The sequence below is a fragment of the Panicum virgatum genome, chromosome 6N, assembly GCF_016808335.1.
Source record: "Panicum virgatum strain AP13 chromosome 6N, P.virgatum_v5, whole genome shotgun sequence".
NCBI lineage: Eukaryota > Viridiplantae > Streptophyta > Magnoliopsida > Poales > Poaceae > Panicum > Panicum virgatum.
The window spans coordinates 53,383,352-53,410,153 of record NC_053150.1 but is presented as its reverse complement, the minus strand read 5'-3'; the positions used below and the strand labels follow the sequence as shown (position 1 = coordinate 53,410,153).

General features: G+C 46.1%; 1 long non-coding RNA gene across 3 annotated transcripts; it reads right to left on the bottom strand.

Moving 5' to 3' along the window:
- Positions 1-23,011: 23,011 nt before the first annotated feature.
- Positions 23,012-26,586, bottom strand: LOC120680038. Of its 3 annotated transcripts, XR_005677444.1 has the most exons (6): positions 25,832-26,586; positions 25,205-25,508; positions 25,016-25,123; positions 24,872-24,944; positions 24,128-24,256; positions 23,012-23,346 (listed from the first exon to the last, which is right to left on the bottom strand). It is a non-coding gene; the product is annotated as an uncharacterized LOC120680038 (long non-coding RNA). The 3 variants fall into 3 exon arrangements; XR_005677441.1 differs by having other exon boundaries at positions 25,016-25,508; positions 25,832-26,585; XR_005677442.1 differs by having other exon boundaries at positions 25,016-25,379; positions 25,832-26,584.
- Between the last annotated feature and the right edge of the window lie 216 nt (positions 26,587-26,802).

Genomic DNA, 26,802 nt, shown 5'->3' with positions numbered 1-26,802 from the left:
ATAATACAAAATACATCTAATTTTTTACTTCTAAATCCTACTCTTTTCCAATCTCTCTTGCTGTCCATCGTGATCACCACGGCCATTGATGGCGTCCTAAGCTCGCTGGTCGACCTAGGGCACGTCTGGCGACGTTCACGCCCTGACGGGGTCCCTCCCGGGCGAGAGCTTCGACGGTCTTTGCTAGTTTGCTCGTAAACTAGTCGTTCTTCGTCACGTAAGCGCGTTGGTTATCCTTTGCTGGTTTGCTCGTAAACCTTGCCGCTCTTCACCACGTAAGTGTGATACTTATCCATCGAGACGACCGATTCCAGCGAAACCTTAGAAACCGGTTTGACCGGTTTGCTCAACCGGTCTAACCGGTCCATGTGGCCTTGCTGCTCTTCGGTCCATTTGCGACAGGGGCGAAGCTAGCTAAAAATTGACCATGGTGCACTGCTTAAGGGACACGTGAAATTTTATAAAAATACATGGTGAATTTGAATTTGGTTAGTGGTAGTATTTTCTTTACCCTGGTGCAAGTGCACCATGGTAGGTGAACGTGGCTTCGCCCCTGGTTTGCGACTCGTACGTTCGAGTGCTCTCGTGTGTTGACCGAGATTTGCATCAACAGAAACTTGGATCGAAAATGCAAGTTTCTAGAGATTTAGAGCTTCAAAGTTCTACAAAAATATGGCTTTTACTGAAAATTTAGAGGTGGGCAAAGAACGAGTTTCTGCAAATTCAGAGATGCTACTCTTTTCTTGCTATTGTGGAACTTGGAATCTGAATATACAGAAACTGAAAGATTTCTCGCTTCGGCCTGCCCATGAGCTCCGAATGGAGAGAGTCTCCTTGAGCACTCCAGCGAACACCGTTGACCGTCCGGTGACTTGCCTGAACACAGCTAGTGCGTGGCTGCGTGCGACAACACCTTCAGGCTGTTCCAGACCGTACCATCCCCTGAAACTGCAACTGAAACTGAATCTGAGAGCAGCATGCGTTTGTGATGAACCGGCCTCTGATCTGTGCAGCTCATCTTGCCGCTTCGATTTATCGCTGACAGCAAATACGCTGCTCTACCAAACCAAGCACATATTGGTGCCAAGTGGAAACCATAACAATGCAGAGAACACACAACCTCTTTCTCGTTTTGTGATCGACACTCACCAAATGAAGTTCAGGTCGACAGCAAAGAGTATTCAGTACTTGTGTGTGCAAAGCACTGCATGTACCATATGCAGAGCTAAGGCAGGTGTTAGACTGTGCAGCTCTTAAGTAAGCAACAAGAGGATCCCACAAGGAATCTCGTCAGCGAGTCATGGATCAGAGGCTAACTGACCTGGAACAAGGAAATCGTTCTTGTGACCTCGTGCTCTCATGTTCATTCAGAGGTGAGGGTTCTTTTAATTTAATTTAGGCGATTCAGAGCATTGCAGGATCGGCTTTTCAAAAAGAAAGCATTTCGGATGCTTTGCAGGTTCACACTTCAGATCGGCGATGCACGAGTCTGTAATCGTTTTGGTTGTGGGCTGCGGTCGAGATCTTCAGAAATCACAGAGTCGGACTGCCAGAGTCAGGGCCTTAGGTGCCGCGGAGCAACATCGGTATCGACCAATTACAGAACAAAATTGAATTCTTATGTGCAGTTTCTTGTGTTGTAATCTGAACTGAGTGGCTCGTATTCATCTTGCTGCTATTATATTGGTAGGAGACAGCTCAAACACTACACGTCCACATGCATGTACTGATACCGTCCTGCAAAAGAACTTCAACCCCAACAGGCAACACAACTTCAACCACACACTAAAAAAGCTACCAAATGGACGCCAAAGCAAAAGAAAAATTTAAATTTGAAAGAAGCTTCACTAAAAATTTAAATCCAAACTTCTCCAATTGAATAACATGAACCAGTTTTATTCCAAAAAAAAAAAGCATGAACCATCAGGAAAGCATGAAAGGATCAAGCGAACGCTTCAAAAGTTGTCAAGCTACCCAACTAGTATTACAGGTCCCTTCGGCTCCTACTAAGAAAATCTTGTGCAGATTCTGTCTGTACCAGCTTACATTGCTTGATTGATCATTTCAAAGTTAAATAAACAGTTGAATGAATAGTGGAATAAGCTTTAACACAACATTGGTAAAAGTTTCAGAGCTTGAAAACTGTCCTGATCCAAGCTTGCCTGTTTGGCTGCTTCTCCTGATCGACCGTCGTCAAAGTCAGGCAGGCTTGTCGTCCATATATTGGGGGAGAGCGAGGCAAGCGACGCCCATCAGAACCGTCGTCGTCCAGCAGCGCTCCGGCGAGATGGACTCTTGTCAGCAATAGTATACCACGAACAAGAAACCTGACAGTCACCGACCGACTAATTAGATGAGATGCGGTACCAGAGGAAGTTGGTGGCCGTCGACCACGTCCCGGCCAGGGTTTTTAATTCCGGTAGGGGAAAAAAATCGGAACCCACCGATAAAACCGATATATCGGGAATATCGGGATTTTTTATTTTTATTTTTATTTTTATTTTTTTATTTATTTTTTATTTATTTTTTAATTTACTTTTTAGTATAAAAAATATTCATTAAATCAATTTTGGCCGATAAAAAAAATATCGGACCCCACCGATAAACCCGATATATCGGGCATATCGCGAAATTGCGGCCGATATTTCTAACCCTGGTCCCGGCCCGGAGGCTCTCGTCGCCGTGCTCGCCTGTCGTGACGGTAGCAGCAGGAACTCCCAGCGCCGCCGAGCGCCTGCTGCGGCCGCCTCCATCCTGGGCTGCTCCGTCTGGCGCCGCTGCTGAAGGCCGGCATGAGCTCCGTTCGTTGCTCCTTGTCTTGTGCCCGCGGCCATGGCCGGAGCGATCCGAGCTGGTGTCGCCACGCGGTCACGGGAGGAGGGGACCTGGACGGGAGGGGCGGTCCTGGCCACCTGGGGCGCCTCGGAGCTCCGGCGTGGGCGAGCGGAACAACGTCCAGGGGGTGGACGGTATTTGAAACACCGTCCCCCTGGGGGCCTGCCGTCCGTTAGATCAAACACGAGCGGCCCAGATCGGGCGTGGACCGCGGTTAGCGGCTCGGTCGTCCCCATCAGACGCACGCGGGAGCGCGGCGCGGCGTCGCGCTGGCTCATCGGCAAGCGTCCGCCGGCCGTAGAGGACCCCGAAAACCTCGCCGGAGCTCTCGCACTCCGTTCTGGGCGAAACCGTGTGCTGGCCTGGGGAGAGACGCCCCGGGGCCGCGGGCCAGCAAGCTTCGAGATGTGCGTGCCGCCATCGTCGCCGCCGCCACTGCCATTGAGTTCTCCTTGTGTCGGCTTTGATTTGCCTGCCTGACACTTTGTGAAGAACCGCACAACTGCTACGGATTGTGCCGCCTCCTAGTTTCTATCCTGCGGCCGTGGCCGTGGCCGGTGCCACGCTAGTTGCTGTCGTCTCCGGATCGGAGAGGGGGGTCCTGGACGAAGGGGTGGGAGGGACGGGGATGAACCACCAACTCCTGGGTGCGGCGCAGAGCTCCGACGAGCAGTGGCGCCGGCGGCCTCCTCCACGCGACGAACAGGGTGGATGGGGCCGCGACCGGGGGTGGACGGTATTTGAGATACCGTCCACCCCTGGCGTCCCTGAGAGCCGTCAGATCAAAGACGTGTGGCCCAGATCGCGCGTTGACTGCAGTCGCGACTCAGTCGTCCTCGTTAGCGCTGCGGCGAGCGACGCGGACGCCCCGGGTCCCGGGATGCGGCAGCGCTCCGGTGCCGGCGACGAGGCCAGAGCGCGATGCAGTAGCACCTGAGTTCGCCGGGCCCGTCCACGGTGGCGGCAGCGCGGCGAAGACGAAGGCGCGCTTGGTCAGTGGCCACGGGCTCACGGCGCACGCACGCTGGCGGGCTGCTCGTGTCGACGGCCGTCCAGATGCGGGGAACAGCCGCGCGGACTCCGTGCCCGCGACGGCGGCGACGAGGTAGAGCTCGCGTCCCCGGAGGTGAGATGCGTGCACCAGAATATCGTAGTTGCAGGATCAGCTTCTCAAAAAGAAAGCATTTCGATCTGCCCCGTGAATTGCATCCAGATGGGTTACTAATTCTACAACTACAAGGTATAGTACTTAAGCGAAACTGAACCGTGTTAACTTTTTCGAACTGAGATCGGTGCTGCACTGAACTGAAGCTGCCTCCGTGCCACCGCAAGGAATTCAGATTTCCTTTTCACTGAAACAGATATAATCCTGGCGTGATTCAGCTTTAGCACGCATGGTATAACAGCGCTAAATACCTGAACAAACAATGTGCTAATGCTATCATCAGGGGTCCAAGATGCTTCCTCGGTTTAGACTTCAGACAAAGATAACCGTAGCAGCAGTAGCAGCAATCGTGATTCCAGAGTCCAAATAAACGAGCTTTTGATCCTTTTGCTAGTGCGCTGGAAGATTGAATTGAACAAGGCGGCAGCTTTACCAAATTTCCAGTCTTTGCTAGTGCCTTTGATCTGTTACTCCAAAGCAACAACGCGAGGTTGGAAATTCTGAATCTTTTATTTTTTTTATTTGTATAAGCAAGCATCAGAAGCACAGGTGGGTGCTCTTTTCAGAGTAAAGCGTCTTCAGCCTTGTGGAACTATAGAATGCTACATTCAGATCAGACAAGGCCTGGCCATGTACTGCGTATGTGTATGACTACGCAAACTTTGGATTTTGCGGTGCTGTTCAATATCTTTATGAAACATTTTTTAAAACAAATATCCCTCAGATAGAACTTGGCGAGTTGCATCAAACACATCGTTATTCCAACATACAGTCAATGTACACTATGTTAAGGTTCAAACAAGGACATCTCAATGAGGCCCTGATGATTACAAAAGGGATCCGACCAAGTAGATTAATGGGCAAGCACATTTAATAGTGCGATGATGTTTAGCACCGAATGCAGTACTCCTCTGATCAAATGCAGAATTGGAATTGTGACACATGTGTTTATTTTCCCCTACATTCATTGTGCAGTTTGCTGGTGTTCATACAACTACAGCGAAATCAATTATCCCATTTAGATAATTGATTTCAGAAAACCAAGGACATCCAGAATAATGGGCAATCACCAACTATGAGCACTTTGAAGAGTAGAAAGGTGATGTTAAACCTCGGATCCGGTAACTCAGTCGGTAGTCTCCAGCAGCGAAGTGAAAAGATGCCACAAGCGAGGAGCAATTTGTTTTTTTAATAAAGTTACAGCAGGGGCCTCCATTGCTGTGTTTCCCTAAAAAAAATGCCACAAGCGAGCTCCCCCCATCCCCCATCGCTCTCGTGGGCGACTCGGGGGGCACCACGCGCCACCGGCCATCACCCCACCCAAGACCGCCTCTGGTGGCCGGCGCCGGGCCCATGGCCGAGCCAAAGTCGGCTCCACCCGCGCCCCCACGTCTCTCATCTCTCTCTCCCAACTCCTTCCTCCTCCCGCCCTACAATCATGTCATTCCTCACCGCCGCCGGCCACTGGGGCCCGATCCAGCCTCCTCCTTGTCGGATACGGCCCCCTATGGCTGGATCTGTCGTCGGTGTGGGTGCGCCGCCGGTGGCGGCTCCTGTCGGTTCTGGTGGGGCGCGCAGTGGTGCGCCGCCCTTGGCCCTTGCCCGCTCACCCTCCAGTGGCGGGGGGGGGGGCTTTGGCCGCGCCACCGCCGCCTCGGGTGGCCGGGGGCCCATGGCTGCGCTGCCGCTCCGCCTCGGGTGGCTGGGGACTCCTGGCCACTGTGCCGCCGCCTCGGGTGGCCGCCACTGCGTATGTATGTGACTACGCAAGCTATGAATTTTGCGATGTTGTTCAATATCTTTATGAAACATTTCTTAAAACAAATATCCCTAAGATAGAGCTTGGTGAGTTGCATCAAATACATCGTTATTCCAACATACTGTCATCTATCTATAATCTTAATACAATAGTGTTAAAAGAAACCACCACGTTCGCTAAGAGTGTCAAGAAATTCCCACGTTAATCCAGAAAAGAGAAGGATATACACCATTAGATTTTATGAAGATCTAATGGTCTAGATTAATCTAAAAATTCCATGTCAAATACAAATAATAAATATTTATAACCTAAGGAGTCCTACTAAATAACTATGAATTAGAAAATTAGAAATAAAAGGTACGTATCCGTACAACAATAGGAGAGAGACTAGAAATTATGTAAATACTATTTCCTAATTAGATTACATTCCACATTGATGATGAGAGAGGAGGCGTGCAATTAGATAAACTTATTTTCTAATCAGATTACTTTCCGCGTCGAGGAGAGATAGGACTGGATATCACTTACCATTATTTTTATTTTATCAATCTCACCTGCTACTATATCTTTGTAGGCTTCGATGCCACTGAATTGCAAGTAAATGCATAGGAGACAAGCTAGAAAATCGTATATCGAAATATATAGCTCGAAAACCCCAATGCAAAAGTGTTCAAAGTAGACTGCAAGTTAAGGCAAAGCACATATTGTTGTCTCACTAGAGTTTTTAGCACTAACCGAGCCAATGATTCTCTACATGATACACTTTTGATCTACGTATATAGTGGCAATAGCCAGTTGATGAAATGTATGTATGCATCTCCATCTATATAAGGCATATGGCCGGTCGGCAGGAATACGATGCCATCAATCTGTCCACCTATTCAGATAACATGGATGTAGGATATGGTGTACTAGTGATCCAGCAAAGTAGCACGAATAGAGATACGACAATGGTGTAACAAAAGTGTCATATTCATCCACTCCGATGTTCACAATAATGTGCTCAAAGAATAGGGCACCCACCTCACCCTATTAGCACTTCCACATCTTCGGGCACAACCACTATTAGTGTACTTCCACAACTTTAGGCTCAAAGAATAATCTTGCATGAGTAGTTGTGTGGTGTCGTAGAAAACAATAAACTATATAAAAATTATCACCGTACCTTTATGATAGAGGAACTCACCAGATAGTGATGCCCAACATCTGGACTGGATGCAGCAAGCTAAAGACCTTCACTTGCGGGGTGCAACATCAAACAGCTCAAGGTGAAAAAAACTATGAAACAAAATATGAGTTTTACAATTTACTACAATGTGAATATGAAGAACAGTGCAAAGATGCATGCTTTTTCTTCTGATCAAGCTACCAGCAAATAAATGTGTTGACACCGTTTTTTGACACGTGTCAAGAAATGTGATTTTTGTGAAGGGAAGGTGGCCGATTTGGAAGAAACCAAAAGATGCACAGAGTTGGAATTGGCCGATGGGAGTCCGTCCGATGGGCCAGGAGAATATTCTGCGAAGATGCTAATTTGTCTGCTCTGGTCCTTGGCCGATGGAGAGTTGCCGATGAAGTCAAGGAAGGAGAAGAGGATCCGGACTCTACGAGAATTTTGATGATTCGGTTGTAGTATTTAAAGTAGTTTATTTTTAGTTAGTCTTTTCTTTTAAGTCAAGTAATGTTTGCCGTGATCAGCTCGGATTTGATAGCGCTAGGCTATAAATATCAATTGTAAGGGACCGGAAAAGCTTGATACACATCCAATACAACAAACTTTACAATTCCTTTGCACTTTTTTGGCGACTTCGCCTTTTCTTTTATTTTTCGACGAGTTCTTTCAAGTTGATCAAGGACGCCTCACATTCGAGCGACTTGATTTGCTGGTGAGTCTTCGTTTTACCAAGTATATTTGAGCTTTAGCTACCGGGCGCATCGCTGTGGCTTCGTTCAAATCTATTCAAAAGTTATCGAGTTTATCTAGACTTTGACTTCCGGGCACATCGTTGTCGTCTCGTCTAGATTTATTCACCAATTATCGATATCAGCTAGATTTGTAGGTCTTCCTACGCTTTTTGGCCATTATCACATCTAAAAACATATTAGATCGGCTTTAGGTTTAGCAGTAATACTTTTGTTATCTCAAGAGCCGGTTTAGATCTGTTTTTAGCTTGCATCATCTGAGTTACATATTCGGAGCTTAGATCTTGTTGTACACGCACGATCGGCTACTCAAAACCGGTTTTGTCGTCTAGTACATCGGCTGATCTTGCCGATGCGCCTGTTATTACACGCTTGCATTCAATATCTTTTGGTCGCGTTCAGTATCGGCAAAGCTTGCCGACACGCCCACTTGAGAGATATTCAGAATCTCAGCCGATACGCTCTCAAATTTGACTTTGTTTTCTCCCTTGTCAATTTCAGGTCAAATTGACTGGCACGCTTGGTTGAATTTCCATGCATGGCGAACATTTGCCCCCGGATTCCAGTGTGTTGATTTTTGCGTCAACACATCTTTTGGCACGCCTGGTGGGACACCGAAAGCTTCAACATAGTGGACATCACAGAAAAATCTGCAGTTAGTGAAGAAAACCAGATTCATGTTCCTGAAGACAAGCTCAAAGAAGAACAAAAGAAGGAATATGTAGAGCTGGTGGAGAAATTCAAACGTTAATGCCTTAAGTCGTACAGCATCAACAGATCTGGCGAAGTGATTAAGAAGTTTAATCTTCCATCTTTCCAGCCATTGACAGAGGCTCAACATGAAAGCAAGATGATGGACGCAGTTGGCCAAGCTGTGACACAAGCCTTCATCAAGAGTGCAACAGTTATGGGCAACACGGTGCACAATGCGGTGGTTAAGACTTTTGCTGAAGGCACATTTCCAGGGTGCATGGGTCCTTGCTATATACAGCCAGATCAGATGCAGTATGTTCCCTTGGAAATATCTATGGCAGTAGCCCTGTTGGCTCAAAATAGCCAAGCAGAAACAAGCAACAGTCAAACCCCACCCCAGATTACTATTGCAGCATCAGTGGTTACAGCAGATCCTATCTACTCAATGACGCTGCCGATTGCTACAACAGTGCAAGATGGATCTGCGTCCGTATTTCCTAAAGGATGGAATCCTGCTACTGGGTATGGCATGCATCCGGATTTCTTTTCTACGCCACCCAAGATGCAGTTTAATGCATCGGCTTCTCAGCCGATAGCCTCTCAGCCTGATCCATCGGCCATTCAGCCGATGGATGCACAGCAGGATGCATTGGCAACACAACAGATGGCACAAGCTAATGCATCGGCACCACCGCTAATGACCCCACAATAGCGTCTTGCTATCCTGCTCCAACCCCAGTCTCCTTCAGAAGTGTTGTTATCGCAATCTCCACATCAGAAGGGAATCAACTGGGTTTTTCATAATCAAGCAACTGGACAGATACGGTGTGTCAGCATGCCGTACATGGATACTACTTGTCAACAGTCGGTTAACCCATTAGCTCCACAGCCGACGATGACTCAGCAGATACCCAATTAGATGTCCTAGCAAGCACAACAGATGCAATCGGCTCAACAGTCAATGAATCATATAGCTCAGCAACTTGCGATGATGACCAACACAGCAAGCATGGCTTCTCCTCAACAGATGCCAATAGTTGGACCACAAGTTGATTGGAGCACGAAGATAGCTGAAGTGATGAGGGAACAGTTTGGTTTAAGACCAAAGCGACAATCTGTTATGTACAAGACTCCTTATCCTCCGGCTTACGATCAGATTCCTCTCCCACACAAGTAGAAGATGCCTGACTTCACGAAGTTCTCAAGGCAGGGAGAAGTTTCTACGATGGAACACGTTAACAGGTTCCTTCTACAGTTGGGAGAAGCAGGCAACCATGATGCACTTAGAGTCGGCTTGTTCTCTTTGTCTTTGTCTGGATCGGCCTTTGCTTGGTTCACCAATTTGCCAGCAAATTCCATATTATATTGGGCCGATCTAGAGAGAAAATTTCATCAGTTCTTTTTCTCTGGGATTACTGAATTGAAGTTGACCGATTTAACCGGCTTAAGATAGAGAAACGATGAATCGGTTGCTGCTTTCATCCAAAGGTTCAGAGATGTCAAGAACCGATGCTACAGTTTGGTTCTGTCCGATCAGCAGTTGGCTGATGCAGTATTTAATGGGCTCTTGCCGCACATTAAAGATAAATATGCATCGCAAGAGTTTGAAAACATTAGCCAGATCGCGAGTCGGATGACAGGAGAGACTCGATCCTACGAGTCCAAGAAGCCTTTTCAGAAAAAGATAAACTATGTGGAATATTCGGCTAATGATGAATTTGAAGAGGAGCAAGAAACGGTTGCATCGGCTGAGTGGATACAGAACAGCAAAAAGCCGGTGACGTGTTCATTTGGGAAGAAAGAGCCTGAGTCATATGGATTTGACATCACCAAAGCCGACAAGATCTTTGACTTGTTATTGTCGAAAGGGTTGATCAAGTTGAAGCCATATCATAAGATTCCATCGGAGGACGAGCTCAAGAATATGAAGTACTGCAAGTGGCACAATGCCACGTCACATGATATAAATGAGTGCAAGGTCTTCCGACAGCAGATTCAGATGGCTTTTGAACAAGGGAGATTGAAATTTGAGGCTCCCAAGAAGACGATGAAGATCGACGGATATCCTTTTGCCACGAACATGGTCGACGTGGCTAGGGACAAAGATTCTCCGCAAGCCAAGATTCTAACGTTATCATCGGCTAAGAGATCTGGAGCTGTTGATCCTAAAGCACAGATAGCAGCCGATGAGGTCAAAGAAAAGGGTCCACTAAATAAGGCTGAATGTTCATCGGCTCCATGTAGACGTGTCATGTCTCAAATGCTGTTGAACGAGTTTCAACGTGATCGTGAAAGGCGGCAACATAGAGAAGAAGAGGAACGACGTGAGCAAGGTCATTGGAGATGTCCTTTCTTTGTCTATTGCTGGGAAAAAGGGTTGACATTGCCATCGGCATATGATTGTCCCGAATGCAATGGTCAAGGCAGCCGATCATATGAAAGGCCACGTCATGAACCCTATCGACGTGAGCGTACTACTGTGCATGATCGGCTAGGAAAAAGGGTATCGGTGCATGACCGAGATTACACAGTTAATTGAAGCTAATTTTATTCGGCAATGTCGTTATGCCGAATGGATTTCTAATGTGGTTCCTGTTTACAAGAAAAATGGCAAGTTGTGAGTGTGCATTGATTTCAGGGATCTCAACAAGGCTACGCTGATGGATGGTTACCCCATGCCGATAGCTGATATGTTGGTGGATGCTGCTGCTGGACACAAGGTGATTAGTTTTATGGATGGCAACGCTGGATATAATCAAATTTTTATGGCAGAAGAAGACATCCACAAGACTGCGTTCAGATGTCTGGGACATCATGGTTTGTTCGAATGGGTAGTCATGACCTTCGGATTGAAAAATGCCGGTGCTACATATCAAAGAGCCATGAATTATATCTTTCATGAACTCATCGGCAAAATTATGGAAATATATATTGATGATGTGGTTGTGAAGTCAAAAGGGCACCAAGAGCATTTGGCTAATCTGCGTAGGGCTTTGGAGTGCACCAGAAGGCATGGTTTAAAGATGAATCCAAACAAGTGTGATTTTGGTGTATCAGCTGGCCAATTCTTGGGTTTTATGGTATATGAGCGAGGGATTGAAATTAGTCAGAAGACTATATCAGCCATCGATAAGGTTGAAGCCCTTACCACAAAAGTTGAACTTCAGTCATTGATCAGCAAGATTAATTTTATTCGAAGATTTATATCTAATCTGTCGGGAAAAATTCAATCATTTAGCCCTTTACTGAAGTTGAAGGCCGATCAGGAGTTTGTATGGAGAGAGGAACATCAGAAGGCATTGGATGAAATCAAACATTATCTGATAAATCCTCCGGTGTTAGTTCCTCCCCAAAAGCATAAGCCGTTTAAATTGTATTCATCGGCTGATGAACGTGCTATTGGATCGGCCCTTATTCAAGAATTTGAAGGAAAAGGAAGAGCTATCTATTTTGTGAGCAGAAGGTAGCTGGATGCTGAAACTAGGTATTCTCCCGTCGAGAGATTATGTCTTTGCTTGTATTTTTCCTGTACTAAGCTTAGACATTATTTATTATCGGCTGAGTGTGTTGTCGTGAGCAAGGATGATGTCATTAAATACATGCTCTCGCTGCCGATTTTAAATGGGAGAATAGGAAAGTGGATTTTGGCCTTGTCAGAATTTGACTTGAGGTACGAATCAGCTAAAGCAATCAAGGGTCAAGCCGTAGCCGATTTTGTCGTGCAACATTGTGGGCCAGAGCTGAACATGATAGATCTCGTTTCTTGGACTTTATTCTTTGATGGACTTTCATGTGGAAACGGTTCTGGAATTGGTGTGGTGCTGATTTCCCCTCAGGGAACAAATTTTGAGTTTTCGTTTCCGATTGAGGCATCTGCAACCAATAATCAAGCTGAGTATCGTGCTATTCTCAAAGGAATTCAATTACTTCGAGAAATCAGAGCTGATGCTGTTGAAATTTTTGGAGATTCTATGCTGGTAATTAATCAGTTAATTGGAGAATATGAGTGCAAAGATGATATTTTGCGATTATGTCATGAAGAATGTCTCCGATTGCTGAAAGAATTCAAGAAGGTAACCATTGAGCATGTTCCAAAGTTTCATAATAGTAATGCAAATCGGCTAGCTCAGCATGCTTCGGGGTATCGGCCGATGGAAGGGGTGATGATTTTGGAAGCAATGACCGATGATTGGAGGAAAGAGATTGTTGAATATTAAATAGAAAAATCAGATTCCAAGCAATTAAGTATGTGTTGTTGGAAGGAGATTTATATTATCGGACGATTGATGGAGTTTTGCTCAAGTGCATCGATAAAGAGGAAGCAAATGTGCTAATGGGTGAAATTCATGAAGGGGTCTGTGGATCCCATCAATCGGCCTACAAGATGAAGTGGGTGATCAAGAGAAACGGATATTTTTGGCCAACAATGTTGGAAGATTGCTTCACATATTACAGAGGTTGCCAAGAATGCCAGAAATTTGGGAGCGTGCAAAGGGTTCCTGCATCATCCATGAATCCCATAATCAAACCGTGGCCGGAATTGATTTGATCGGTCAGATATATCCACCATCTAGCAAGAATCATAAGTTTATTTTTGGTGGCCACTGATTATTTCACCAAATGGGTTGAAGCGATTCCTCTGAAAAGTGTTACGTCGAAGGAGATGATTGAATTTGTCAAGGAGCATATTATCTATCGGTTTGGTATTTCACAGACCATTACGACCGATTAGGGTACTATGTTTACATCAGATGAATTTGAGGAATTTGCTACTAGGATGGGGATTAAATTGCTGAATTCTTCTCCGTATTACGCCCAAGCCAATAGTCAGGCAGAAGCATCCAATAAAAGGAGTCATCAAATTGATCAAGAGAAAGATTGATGAATATCCTAGAAAATGGCATACTGTGCTTCATGAAGCTTTGTGGGCATACAGGATGGCTTGTCATGGTGCTACGAAGGTGTCTCCATATCATTTGGTATATGGGCATGAAGCTGTCCTGCCATGGGAATTAAAGCTTGATTCACGACGTGTCACGTTTCAAGATCAGTTAACATCCGATGAATATTCTGCTCTGATGAAAGATGAGTTGGAAGATTTGGCTGGCCATCGGCTAAAGCCTCTTATAAATGTTGAGGTAAATAAAGCCAGAGTTGGCCGGTGGTATGACAAGAAAGTAAAAGTCAAATCCTTTGGGCAAGGAGAATTAGTTTGGAAATTGATTCTGCCGATCGGAACAAAAAGTTCGAAGTTCGGCAAGTGGTCTCCAACATGGGAAGGGCCATTTAGAGTAAGCAGATGCGTTTCTAGCAATACTTATATTTTGGAAACACTCGAAGGGGAAGAGTATTCCAGGGCTCTTAATGGAAAGTATTTGAAGAAATATTACCCTAGCGTTTGGGTGGATGCATAGCCGATTAATTAAATTATCGGTTGAGTTATTATGGCCGATATGATATGTATCGCCCTTAGTGCAAAAAATCTACACAATCCGAACTTTTCAAATTTAGGTCAGGGTTGGTTTTTTGCAGTTGCGATGGAAGTCAACAGGAAAGGGAAATACTTCATCACTAATATTGTTTACAAAAGGGCCGATCAGATGATCTAGCCGATACAGCAAAAGTTGTTTCTAGGAAGATGTTACACCTAGAAATCTAATCATCGGCAAAGACATTGCCGATGACCGCCTCTATACTAACATCTTCGGAGATGGCGACGGCTGCCATCTCCATGTCGTCGGCGAGCTCCTCGAAGACCCACTAGTCCTCGCTGCCCAGCGGGAGGTGGACCGGTTCGACCTGCAGGAGGTCGTGGCCAGTTTGGAACCGGGCAATAGCAAGGGCTACAACGGCACCGCGACGGACTCCATGTCCAGCGACCTCCCGGACGCGGTTGGGGATGTCTTGCAGGCGGGCGTCGACGGTGTTGCCACGAGCATTCACCGACCCGGTGGCGGTGGCTGCTGCGGCGTGAAGGGCTTGGATTTGTGACTCCAGGACTGAAGCAAAGAATCAGAGATAAAGATTCAAGAAAGAAAGGGACAATGCTTTGGAAGAAATGACTTACAAGCAACCCTGGAGTCAGCGGCGGTGAGTTAGGCCTGGACGATGGCCCGGTCGGCTTGTGCCGCCTCCAATTCGGAGGCGAGATGCTGGGACCTGATGGTCTCCTGGGAGTAATTCTCCCGGGCCTCATCCTTCTCTCGAAGGAGTTGGCGGATGTATTCCATGGTGCCTTCATCGGCACCAGGGAAGGGACCCTCCGAATTGGAGGAGTCTAAAGAAGAGGGGGCGTCGTCGCTGTGCAAAGATTGGAGATTAGAACCAGGCCAGAATGCAACGATTGGGGATAAAAGAGGAGGAGCTTACCCCAGGCAACGGCGGATCGCCGGAGGGGCATCGGAAGGACACTCGTCGGAGTGCTTGATGCCCGCCATTGCTACAGGAAGACCTAGGGTTTTTGCTAAAGGAAGAAGGAAGAAGGCGCTGTGGCTAATGGAGATTTGTTACCAATGCAGAGCCAAAGGGTAATATTTATGGCCCAGTCTGGGTAGGTGAAAAGACAGAAGGTGAATCGGCGCGTTGAGTTTGCGCAGACGAAAGACAAAAGGCCGAGGGCAAAGAAGAGTTTTACCCAGCTGTACAGAGTAAGCCGTGTACACAGGGTACGAGGAATGGCTTTAAATGCTGCTGGAAATAGTTTTGAAACAAAGTAAGTTATTACGAAACTGGGGGGCATGTGTTGACACTATTTTTTGACACGTGTCAAGGAAGGTGATTTTTGTGAAGGGAAGGTGGCCGATTTGGAAGAAATCAAAAGATGCACAGGGTTGGAATCGGCCGATGGGAGTCCGTCCGATGGGCCAGGAGAATATTCTGCGAAGATGCTAATTTGTCTGCTCTGGTCCTCGGCCGATGGAGAGTTGCCGATGAAGTCAAGGAAGGAGAAGAGGATCCAGACTCTACGAGAATTTTGATGATTCGGTTGTAGTATTTAAAGTAGTTTATTTTTAGTTAGTCTTTTCTTTTAAGTCAAGTAATGTTTGCCGGCTAGGATTTGATAGCGCTAGGCTATAAATATCAGTTGTAAGGGACCGGAAAAACTTGATACACATCCAATACAACAAACTTTACAATTCCTTTGCACTTTTTCGGCGACTTCGCCTTTTCTTTTCTTTTCCATCGTGTTCTTTCAAGTTGATCAAGGAAGGCTCACATTCGAGCCACTTGATTTGCTGGTGAGTCTTCGTTTTACCGAGTATATTTGAGCTTTAGCTACCGGGCGCATCGCTGTGGCTTCGTTCAAATCTATTCAAAAGTTATCGAGTTTATCTAGACTTTGACTTCCGGGCGCATCGCTGTCGTCTCGTCTAGATTTATTCACCAATTATCGATATCGGCTAGATTTGTAGGTCTTCCTACGCTTTTTGGCCATTATCACATCTAAAAACATATTAGATCGGCTTTAGGTTTTGCAGTAATACTTTTGTTATCTCAAGAGCCAGTTTAGATCTGTTTTTAGCTTGCATCATCTGAGTTACATATTCGTAGCTTAGATCTTGCTGTACACGCACGATTGGCTACTCAAAGCCGGTTTTGTCGTCTAGTGCATCGGCTGATCTTGCCGACGCGCCTGTTATTAGACGCTTGCATTCAATATCTTTTGGTCGCGTTCAGTATCGGCAAAGCTTGCCGATACGCCCACTTGAGAGATATTCGGAATCCCAGCCGATACGCTCTCGAATTTGACTTTGTTTTCTCCCTTGTCAATTTCAGGTCAAATTGACTGGCACGCTTGGTTGACTTTCCGTGCCTGGCGAACATTTGCCCTCGGATTCCAGTGTGTTGATTTTTGCGTCAACAAAATGAAGAATAAATGTTACAAATAATTCAGTTTGGATTGGTAGCTAAGTAGCAGCTAAACCATAGCATCTGCTGAGCCTTGATGTGCCCTTAGTCATAAATTTAATATCTCAAACACCACTGCTAATGGTGATGGCGCGAACAAGTAACTCTAACTGTAGTTAGATTGCACTGGCAATCTAACTTTTTATGGATTAATTCTAAACTAAAAGAAAATAGGATAGTGTGCAATCTAGAGTGAATCAAGACAGCCATGGATAAAAGCACCACAACTTAACAACAAAAACTTACAGGGAAAAACTATTACCAACACAAAGGGAAAGAAAAAAAAAAGGCAGGATTAGTCATATTCTGAGAAGCTGATGTCAACTACGAATGTTAAGTTCTCTAAGAAGAAGTGTAGCTTCATAGGAGCAAATAGAAAATAAATACACAACAGATAGAAGGAAAAGCAGTGAGAACTTTTTTTTTGAGAATGTGTCTGAGCACGTATTTCATTAAGAAGAAGAGGGAATTACAATGACACAACTTCAAGAGAGTTCTCAAAGCATAAAGTTACAAGAGACACATAGCAACATCAAAAAAAAAAGTCCACACCACCACCACACCAAAACGACCTAATGACTAAGACCTGCAGGGATAGAGAAAAAACACTATGGAACCTGCACAAATTGCCTAACTAATGAGACCAGCGATAGTAAGGATGTGGAGATCTTGCAAGATGATGCCTTCAAGAAGAACGTGATGTCAAGGACGCCACCATCGTCCATCCGTCCTGTGAGGAACGGACCAAGTCTTCACCTACCAAAAAACAAATGAGTTTGGTGGCCATAACAAAACAATGCCCCCAGCGAGTTGAGCTACATCCATGGACACAGCCGTTGTTGGTGTCGGCGAATGTCGAGCAAAGCTTTCACCCATGACCCCCAAAGCCTAACTCCACACAATCTACCATGTAGTCCCAGAAGTGGCGAGGCAACATAGTGGTGGGCAGTCCATGACGACGATGAGGCATACCTACAAGCCTCAATCGAGAAGAAAAAGATTCTTTCCAGTGCAGAGATGCAGCCAGCGCCGACGAGAATAAGCGGCTCCCAACAGGGATATGACAAGCAGCAACCGACGTTGGGTTGCCGCCCCCGACAACTGACGAGAGCAACCGCCCTAGGCCCGGTGAGCCAATCCGAGTCAGGGAAGTGCAGATCTGGTGGAAGATCGCCGGAGAAGTCCTTGCTGGTGAGGATAGGCAACCTTGATCAGCGGAAAGCAGCAAGAACTAAGAAGAGACTCTGATCTACAAAGCGATGAGAATAGTTTCTTAGAAAGCGCAATGATAACCAGTTACGGAGATGAGGATCAAATAAAAGCACTAAATCATAACCACGACATGATCCCAACATAGTTGTTGGGACGACTATCACCCTAACTTGGTCCACACTGTCATTGCCATTGAGGTATGGTGATTAACACTAATAATAATGAAAAGCAGTGAGATGATGATGTCTTCGTGTATAGAATTGTGATCAATGGTTGTCCGAGAACTAAAAATTTAGAGAATGAATGATAAATGATAGAGCTGCAATTGGGTGTTTGGGAAGGTATAGACTACAAATGTGTAGTGTTCTCTTCTTTTTGCAAGCGTAACAACAAAATTGTTGGTGACGGTGCACGACTCTTGGTAAGGAAAAAGTACAACAACTGTGAGACAAGGGGAGCTATATGTATGGGGATGTAGTAATTGGAGCTTGGAGAACAAAGAAAGTAAAAGAGATATTTAGATATGTGACTTGAGAGGTTCGCATCAAATTCTTATTAATGTTTCAATTCAAATTCAAAACTAAATGCTAATTATTATATACAGTAGAAGCCCAAGGATAATTTATCACCAAAATTTTAAAAAAAATGTAAAATTTACATAGCTAGCCAACAATTAAAAATTATATTCATATTAAAAATATAAAATATTAATTTTAAAATAAAAATTCAAATGTCAGCATAAAAGATGCTAGGTACCCGCGTTATTTGCGCGAGACTTCTCGCTAGTTGTACAGTATGTTAAGGTTCAGACAAGGACATCTCAATGAGGCCCTGGGTCATTTTATTGGTGGGTTAATACCGACACGGGGTCATGCGCGGTAGCGACCATCACGGAAATCTTGGCACCATTAAGAAAGTTGCTTCCCATCTTTTAAAGACTGAAAGCGCGTCGCGCTCCGCAAATCCAATTCGTCGACCGATCGCTAGTAGCGATTCCAACAATCATCTGTACACTCGCTGTCCCCACATGGGGACCCCACACGAGACCGACACACGAGGACCCCACACAAGACCCTTGTTTTCCCTTGCACACGGACACATTCTCCTCCTCTTTCCGGCGGCGGTGGCTCGGCAGGGTGTGGCTGCCCGGCAATGTTCCCTTCCTTTTCAGTTTTTCTTCTTTTTTTTACATTCTATTATGAGTTAAGTTCTCTTAGCTACTTTTTAAATAAAAATCGTACTAAAAAAGTATATCGAGATTGTACTAAGAAGTTGTGTGACGAACTTGTGCATAAAAAGATTGTACGAGAAATTTTCCTGATAAAGAGATAACATCATACAAGTTGTGCTAAAAATTATCCTCCAAATTATTTGAAGAGAATTCTATGAGTTAAAATTTTATATATTGTAAAAGTTGTGCTCAAAAATTATTTTTGAAATAGTTGTTAAGAAAAAATTATACGTAAAAGTTATATGTATCAAATTTATCTCTCAGAAGGCACGTGTAAAAAGTAATGCGTAAAAGTTATATTCAGAAGTTATAACTTTCCAGAAAAGAAAAATTGTGGAAAAAAAGCTTTTTCCAAAAAAGAAAATACCTTTGCTCCAAGGCAAGGAACAAGCAGCTAGCGTTAATAACTCCAGACAGGCACTCAGGCTTGAGAGGGGACTAGTATGATCAGGGCCATTCAGCATGACTGCATGAGACGGCTAGCTGCAGAAGAAGACCACAGGTCATTCAGCGATCAATTAACTCAACATATCAGCTACCAAGATCAGTGCTGCCTGCACTGAACTGAAGCTGCCTGCCACGGCAAGGAATTCAGGTGTCCTTTTCACTGAAACATAATCCTGGCGCGCGCGATTCAGCTTTAGCACACATTGTATAACGGTGTTAATGCTGTCGTCAGGAGTCCAAGATGCTTCCACGGTTCAGACTTGAGACAAAGATAACCGTAGCAGCAATAGCAGCAATCGACAATCGTGATTCCAGAGAAGGGACTCTTTAACATGACAGTGGAGGAAGCCGCAGCAGTGAATACATCCGGACTCTCCGCGCTGCAGCAGGTTGATTTCTGATAAGTGAATAGTGAGCAGTCAGTCGGGCTTCGCCACAGCAAACCACACAGGGATTATGAATAGTGAGCAGTCAGTCGGACTCTTTAACATGACCAAGGAGTCCATGACCTCCTTGTGAGGTGGGAGGACCGCCATAGCCTCTGATCTCCGAGCTCTGAGCCTCTGGTCCGACCCTGACAAGGACCATTCGATTGGTTCGGCCAGTACGGCGCGGCGGCGGGGACTGAATGGCCGCAGCGCGGCGCTCATCCCGCGGCGCGCCGATTCCACTCGCGATCGAGCAGCTTCTGCGCGGCGCCTGTCACAACAATTCGCCGGCCGGAGGCACGAACACGTCTTGTCGCGCTCGCGCCATGGTCGGCCGCCGCCTTCTCCGCCCAGGAGAGCAAGTTGGTCTCATTCAGCGGGCGAGCAGAGCAAGACAGAGCCTCGTCTCCGTCCGGCACATGGCTGCAGATCCATTAATCGGGAAGGTACGGTTCATCTGCAGCAGAGTGGCGTGCGTGGCGCAAGCTCGGGCGGCGCGGCACGCCATGGATGGCAGGAGCTAGCACCGTCGTCGCGCCCAAGCATGCAAGTTCTGTGCCTGAGTGATGTCTTGCCTGTCGCGCCGTCGATAACAACTCGCCGTTGAGCAGCTCGCATCCAGTGCTCGCCGGGGGCACGAGTGCGTGCGGCTGCATCGGAACAGGCGTGGTCTCGCTCGCGCCATGGTCGGCAGCCTTTCGCCGCCCAACAGAGCAAATAGGTGCCTGACAAGGATGACGCCTGTAGCAACGCACCTAATATTGACCGCCGAACTCCGATCGGACGGATGAGAGGAGCTGGGTGGACGGTATTTCAAATACTGTCCACCCTTGGTGTCCTCCGTCCTGCCATTCCGCGGCGCGCCGGGGCGGCGCCGAGCTGTGGCTGTCCGTAGCTTGCAGCCCCTCCCTCGTGAGCACCGCGAGCCTCGCCGTCTTGCGTCTAGCCGCCGCCACGCTAGCTCGTGCGCCTGGTGTGGCGTGGGTGATAGCCGGTGGCGATCGAAGGGGTCAACCCAATCGCGACGGGACGGCCGGCATGGCAGGCATGGCGGCGTCGTAAGCAGCTGGACTGACGCCATGGGAAGAGGTGGGCAGGTAGACCTCCATGGAATCCGGCCGGCTGCTGCTCCTGCTGACGTGGCGCGCCGCAGATCACACCCTCCATGCTGGTCGGAAGGCCGGCGGCGTACGGGCTCCGGAGCCCATGCCGGCTACGACGGCAAGACGGCGTTCCGGAGTGACCACGGAGGAACACGCGACGTTAAAGATCTCACAATCAATCCATTTGAGGTGGCGGACGGCGGGGAAGGAGCCCGGAGGTGCGTCGGCGGCGATGAGGTCGTCCAACCGTCCAAGGGCGGCACTAATGGTGGTCGGCGGCCTGGGATTGGATCGTGTATACGCAACCCAAGTCATCTATATAAAAGTTGTAGTTCTAATAAGCCTCTACCTATTTCAGTCAGGAAACTTGGATCGAAAATGCAAGTTTCCAGAGATTTAGAGCTTCAAAGTTCGACAAAAATATGGCTTTTACTGAAAATTCAGTGGAACTTGGAATCTGAATATACAAAAACTGAAAGATTTCTCGCTTCGGCCTGCCCATGAGCTCCGAATGGAGAGAGTCTGCTTGAGCACTCCAGCGAACACCGTTGACCGTCCGGTGTCTTGCCTGAACACAGCTAGTGCGTGGCTGCGTGCGACAACACCTTCAGGCTGTTCCAGACCGTACCATCCCCTGAAACTGCAACTGAAACTGAATCTGAGAGCAGCATGCGTTTGTGATGAACCGGCCTCTGATCTGTGCAGCTCGTCTTGCCCCTTCGATTTCTCGCTGACAGCAAATACGCTGCTCTACCAAACCAAGCACATATTGGTGCCAAGTGGAAACCATAACAATGCAGAGAACACACAACCTCTTTCTCGTTTTGTGATGGACACTCACCAAATGAAGTTCAGGTCGACAGCAAAGAGTATTCAGTACTTGTGTGTGCAAAGCACTGCATGTACCATATGCAGAGCTAAGGCAGGTGTTAGACTGTGCAGCTCATAAGTAAGCAACAAGAGGATCCCACAAGGTTGGAGCAAGTTGAAACAAAACAAGTGCAATCTCGTCAGCGAGTTATGGATCAGAGGCTAACTGACCTGGAACGAGGAAATCGTTCCTGTGACCTCGTGCTCTCATGTTCCTTAAGAGGTGAGGGTTCTTTTAATTTAGAGTAAAATACATGGCCGGTCCTCGAACTTGTCTCAAAGTGTCATCTAAGTCCCTAAACTCTCAAAATATATTTTTAGATCCCTAAACTTGTCCGAAGGTATCATTCGAGTCCCTAAACTCTCAAGGTGCATCTTCAGGTCCCCAAACTTGTCTTGATATATCATTTCGGTCCCTAAACTCTCAAGGTGAATTTTCAAATCCCTAGAAATTATCATTAATTAATTGTATTCAAAATGGATTGTTTATTAAGCTATTTTTTTCAGCCAATTCATTTATAAATCTTACCACCAAGACCATTTTAATTCTGAATTAGCTGCCTATTAATCATACATCATGGGTTAATCTAGGTCAATTGATATCAACGATGTACATTATAGTTTTCCTATTTAACATGGAGATATCAATGCTAATTCTGAATATTTTCTACTAACTATTTTATATTTTGCATGCGCTTTGTATAAGTTTATTAAGATAATTTGTTCTCATTCTCAATAAAAATTGAAATAGCAATTTTTTTATTAAATTTAAAGTAGCAAAAGAACTTTTCATTAACTCAAAGTAGAAAAACAACATTTATATTAAATTAAAAATAGCATCTTGAGAGTTTAGGGACCTACATGCTGCAAGACAAGTTTATGGAACTAAAAATATATTTTCAAATATAAGGGACCTATGTGACACCTTGAAACAAGTTTAGGTATCTGAAAATGTATTTTGAGAGCTTAATGCATTTTGAGAGTTTAAGGACCTAGATGACACCTTAAGACAAGTTCGAGGACCGCCCATGTATTTTACTCTTTAACTTAATTTAGGCGATTCAGATAGAGCAGAGGATCGTCAAATTTTGGCACCGGAGCATTGCAGGACCAGCTTTTCAAAAAGAAAGCATTTCGGATGCTTTGTAGGTTCAGACTTCAGATCGGCGATGCACGAGTCTGTAATCATTTTGGTTGTGGGCTGCGGTCAAGATCTTCAGAGATCACCGAGTCGGACTGCCAGAGTCAGGGCCTTAGGTGCCGCGGAGCAACATCGGTATCGACCAATTACAGGACAAAACTGAATTCTTATGTCCATTTTCTTGTGTTGTAATCTGAACTGAGTGGCTCGTATTAATCTTGCTGCTATTATATTGACTAGTAAGTTGGCCCGTGCTAACGCTACGAAAAAAAACAACACATGTAATATTTATGTGCAATAATAATATACACTAAATAAAATAAAATGGTACATTTGAGCAACAAGGTCAATGCAATTTATGTTTCTGAACTTCTGAAACTCAACTAAAATGTTTATAATTAGACAAATATTCAAGAAGAAGCAACCAATAGTCCAATACAGTGAACCATTGACATAGCCTTGATCATTGGCACTATGCGGCCATAGCAAACAAATCCTGCAATTGTTGGCATAATTACAGGGCAAGCCATGGCAGTGAAGTTTAAGGTCACGAATGGAGTCCAAGGCAAGCTAGCTTCTTACAAACCAAACAAATCTCATCACAGACATTAGGACCCATGGCTGGAACACCCTGCCAAAAAAGATGTGTGAAAAGTAGTACCAAGCATCAATAGAAACTGAATTGCGTGCATTCCAAAACATTGATACAATGCTTTTTAAAAAAATGCCTAACTCACATACGATTACATCAGTCTTAGCTTCTACTTCAAATGCCTAACCAAATTTGTAACAGGTTCTATGCTCTAATTAGGTACCACATGTTATCATATAAACTGAATACACACTAAATTGATTCCTTTGCCAACGGCCGTACATCAAAGATAGTAGAGTGCCCGTGCTAACGCTACGGATCTATTTCAAACATACGCAAAAACAAAAAGCAGATGGTGTACAGCCTATTTCAGTACTGTCATCATTGTCATCAGACCATTCACAATAAAAATGAATTAGACAACCAAGTTCAGCATGTTTCCAAAGGCTTCAGATTGGATCATACACATACTTGTATGACTTAAAACTCCTAATAACATATTGAAAATGGTATAGTATTTCTAGCTGAGTAGCTGGCTAACCAAAGCTAAAACATTCACTATCATTCAAATACTCAAAGAAAATGTAGCTATAACGCTATTAAACTTAATATTAAACACCAAAGAAAGTGAAGCACCCTCCTGGTTTGGGCCATACTGAATTCAGAAGCCATACAGATCTACATCAAAATAATTGTACATCCTAATTAATTCAACCAAATTCAGAAACACCTAATGAGATTTACACAGTAAACACCTGATGAGACTGCCTCCATGTCAACCCTTCAAATCATGGATAGAGGGCAGCACTGAGCCACTAACCTTTTTAGTTTCATCTTTTCTCTTCGGAAGAAGAAATCCCATCCAACAACATAACACTCAGTGACCGCGAGAAGCCAAACTGAACGAATCCCTCATTCTACCCGAGCAAGTACCTAAGTCAGGAAGCAACTAAGCGAATATATAGTTAGATGATATTAATATTCAGAATTAAAAAGGCACACACAAAGCAGATTCAGGAACAGATATAGCAGGAAACACAAACTCCAATAAGCACACACAAAAGCAAAAGCTCTTCATCAGAGAGTTAATACATGCTAGTCTCAATTATACATTATGAAAATAAAAGCATATAAATATTCAGTACAGACACACACAAGAGTTGTAGAACTCTGAGCATAAATCACAAAAATATATCTAGCTGTTTAGCTTTTCAGTAGCAGTGAAATGTTCAGATAATATGCATACACATATTATTATTATTCTATTGGCTACAATTGCCAGAAAACACATTCAGTTAAGACATTATTATTGTATAGGCACGATCGGCACAATTCTGCCTAAGGATATTATTCCTCTAAGTATGGCTGAAATGATAGTCTGATAGCACAAGCAATTGCATTTGCCAGTGCAGATTGCTAGTAAAGCCTTCTACAAGAACCAATGAAGATAGCATTTGCCAGGGCAGATTGCTTCAAAATTTCAGGAAAGGAGCATCCAGTTAAATCAAACATAACCTAAGTCCAAGTTTTTCATCAAATTAATTCAACATCAATGAAGACCCACCTGTATTTCCCTGCACCTAAAAGGTTGGTCTGATTTAATCATCACAGAAACTCAAGCATAGCCTCTTCTTGTCCTGCAATAAAAAACTAACATTACCATAGATGAAATTCGATATGACAAATGAAAAATGCTAGTTACTTATACCTGACAAGGACAAAGACCAATCATGTGTTGAAGTTTATGGAATTTGTGGTTGTAGCTCGTGAAGCTGCCTAAATTATTCAATGGATGCGATGCCAAATCTCCCTTTTGCTGGCAAAAACAAAAGAAATACCGGAAAAGAAATGGGCCAAACAAAGTCTTTCAGCATGAAATTAACCAAGTAGCACTCACGTTGATGATGAGGTTCTTATTCGTGCCCTCAAGGAGAGGCCGCCATGTTCGAAGAACGTGGTCACATCAACCCTGTTGGGCTGTTCCCTTCCGTTCAGGGCGGACCCAGGGGCCCGGCGACCCTGGGCACCGGCCCGGGCTCCAAGTGAGAGGTTGTACCATGCGTGCAGTTGAGCTAGGCAAAAAAATATCCCTCAGCAAGGCCTATACGCAACTTGCCAAGACACAGAACAAGGGCAGCTCTGCTGCAACTTGTGCCCAGGCTCTACCCAATCTCTGGGTCCGCTACTGCTTCCGTTGTCCCCTAAAGCATTTGTTGTAGTTAAATTCTAGCACTTAGAATGTATCACACATAAAATTAGCATAATGGCGTGAACGGAATAGAAGATATCAGATATGTGACATTAAGATGAGAATACAGTAAATTATTATATTCAGGTTTCAACATGGAAACTCAGATATATGATGGTAGAACATGTGGAAAACACAAGACGGGATGCCATTCCTTCCGGTTTTTATCATAAGGCGTGAGGCCTAGGGCACGAAGTTTCTTAAACAACTGCACGAACCTATGGACATTTGCACCTAATCAATTCCGCATCCCATATTGTTAATCAAGTCACGAACCTGGTGGTGCTTGTGTCCGATCTGCGCGGCGTACTCAAGGGACTTGGTCATGCAGCTGCCGCAATCGGCCGCGAGGGGGCAGGGTGCCTCGACGGCGTCTTGGAGTGGCTTGAGGGTTTTGAGCTTGGCGGCAGCAGCGGACGGGCGCGGTGCAGGCAGCCGCAGGAGAAGGACAGGCGGGCAGCCGCGGCCAGCGCGTGGGGCAGCAGCGGCCGGCGTGGGCAGCCACGGCACGCGCGCGGGGCAGCGGCAGTCGGCGCGAGAAGCGGCACGGCGGCGCGCATGCGTCCTTCCTCCTGCCGGATCCCGTGACGGCGGCGGCGAGGTGCAGCTTTCTTCCATCTCCTGCACCACGGGGGCGAGGGCGTCCCTGGTCAGCGAGAGCGACGCCTGCGGCGACGGCCTGGTGGGGGAGGACGACGCGCCCTGACTAGCGGAGAAGGAGGACGCACGCGAAGGCGGGCGGGCGGGGGAGGAGGAGAACGCGTGCGACGGGGCGGATCCGCGAGGGACGGAGCGGATCGGGCGGGTCCTCCTCCAGCCCTAGCGTCACCGCTCGCTGTCGCTGGCTGCCGGCAAGGAGGAGCGCCAGATCTGGGGACCGGTGGCCGGGTTCGCAGGGGCGCGGCGAGGGGCGGCCAGATCCCAGCCCTGCCCGCGAACGGCGGCGAGGGGGAGCGGCGGCGGAGGCCGGCGCGGCTGCGTCTGACCCGACAGTGGAGGCGGAGGCCGCCACGCGGGATTACGGCGTCTGCGGCCGCGGCGAATTTTTTTGGTAGGTTTCGAACCCGGCGTGCGACAGAAAGCGGGCGCGCGCGGTCGGCGGCTCGTCGCTTCAACGCGTTGAAGCAGAGGATTCACGTCCGTTGGATTGAATTGTAGCGTATTTTGAGCCCTTGATTTTTACAGTGTGGAGATTTGGGATACACATTGTTTGGTGCAGTACTGCTAAGCCATCTCAGCGGGGGGCG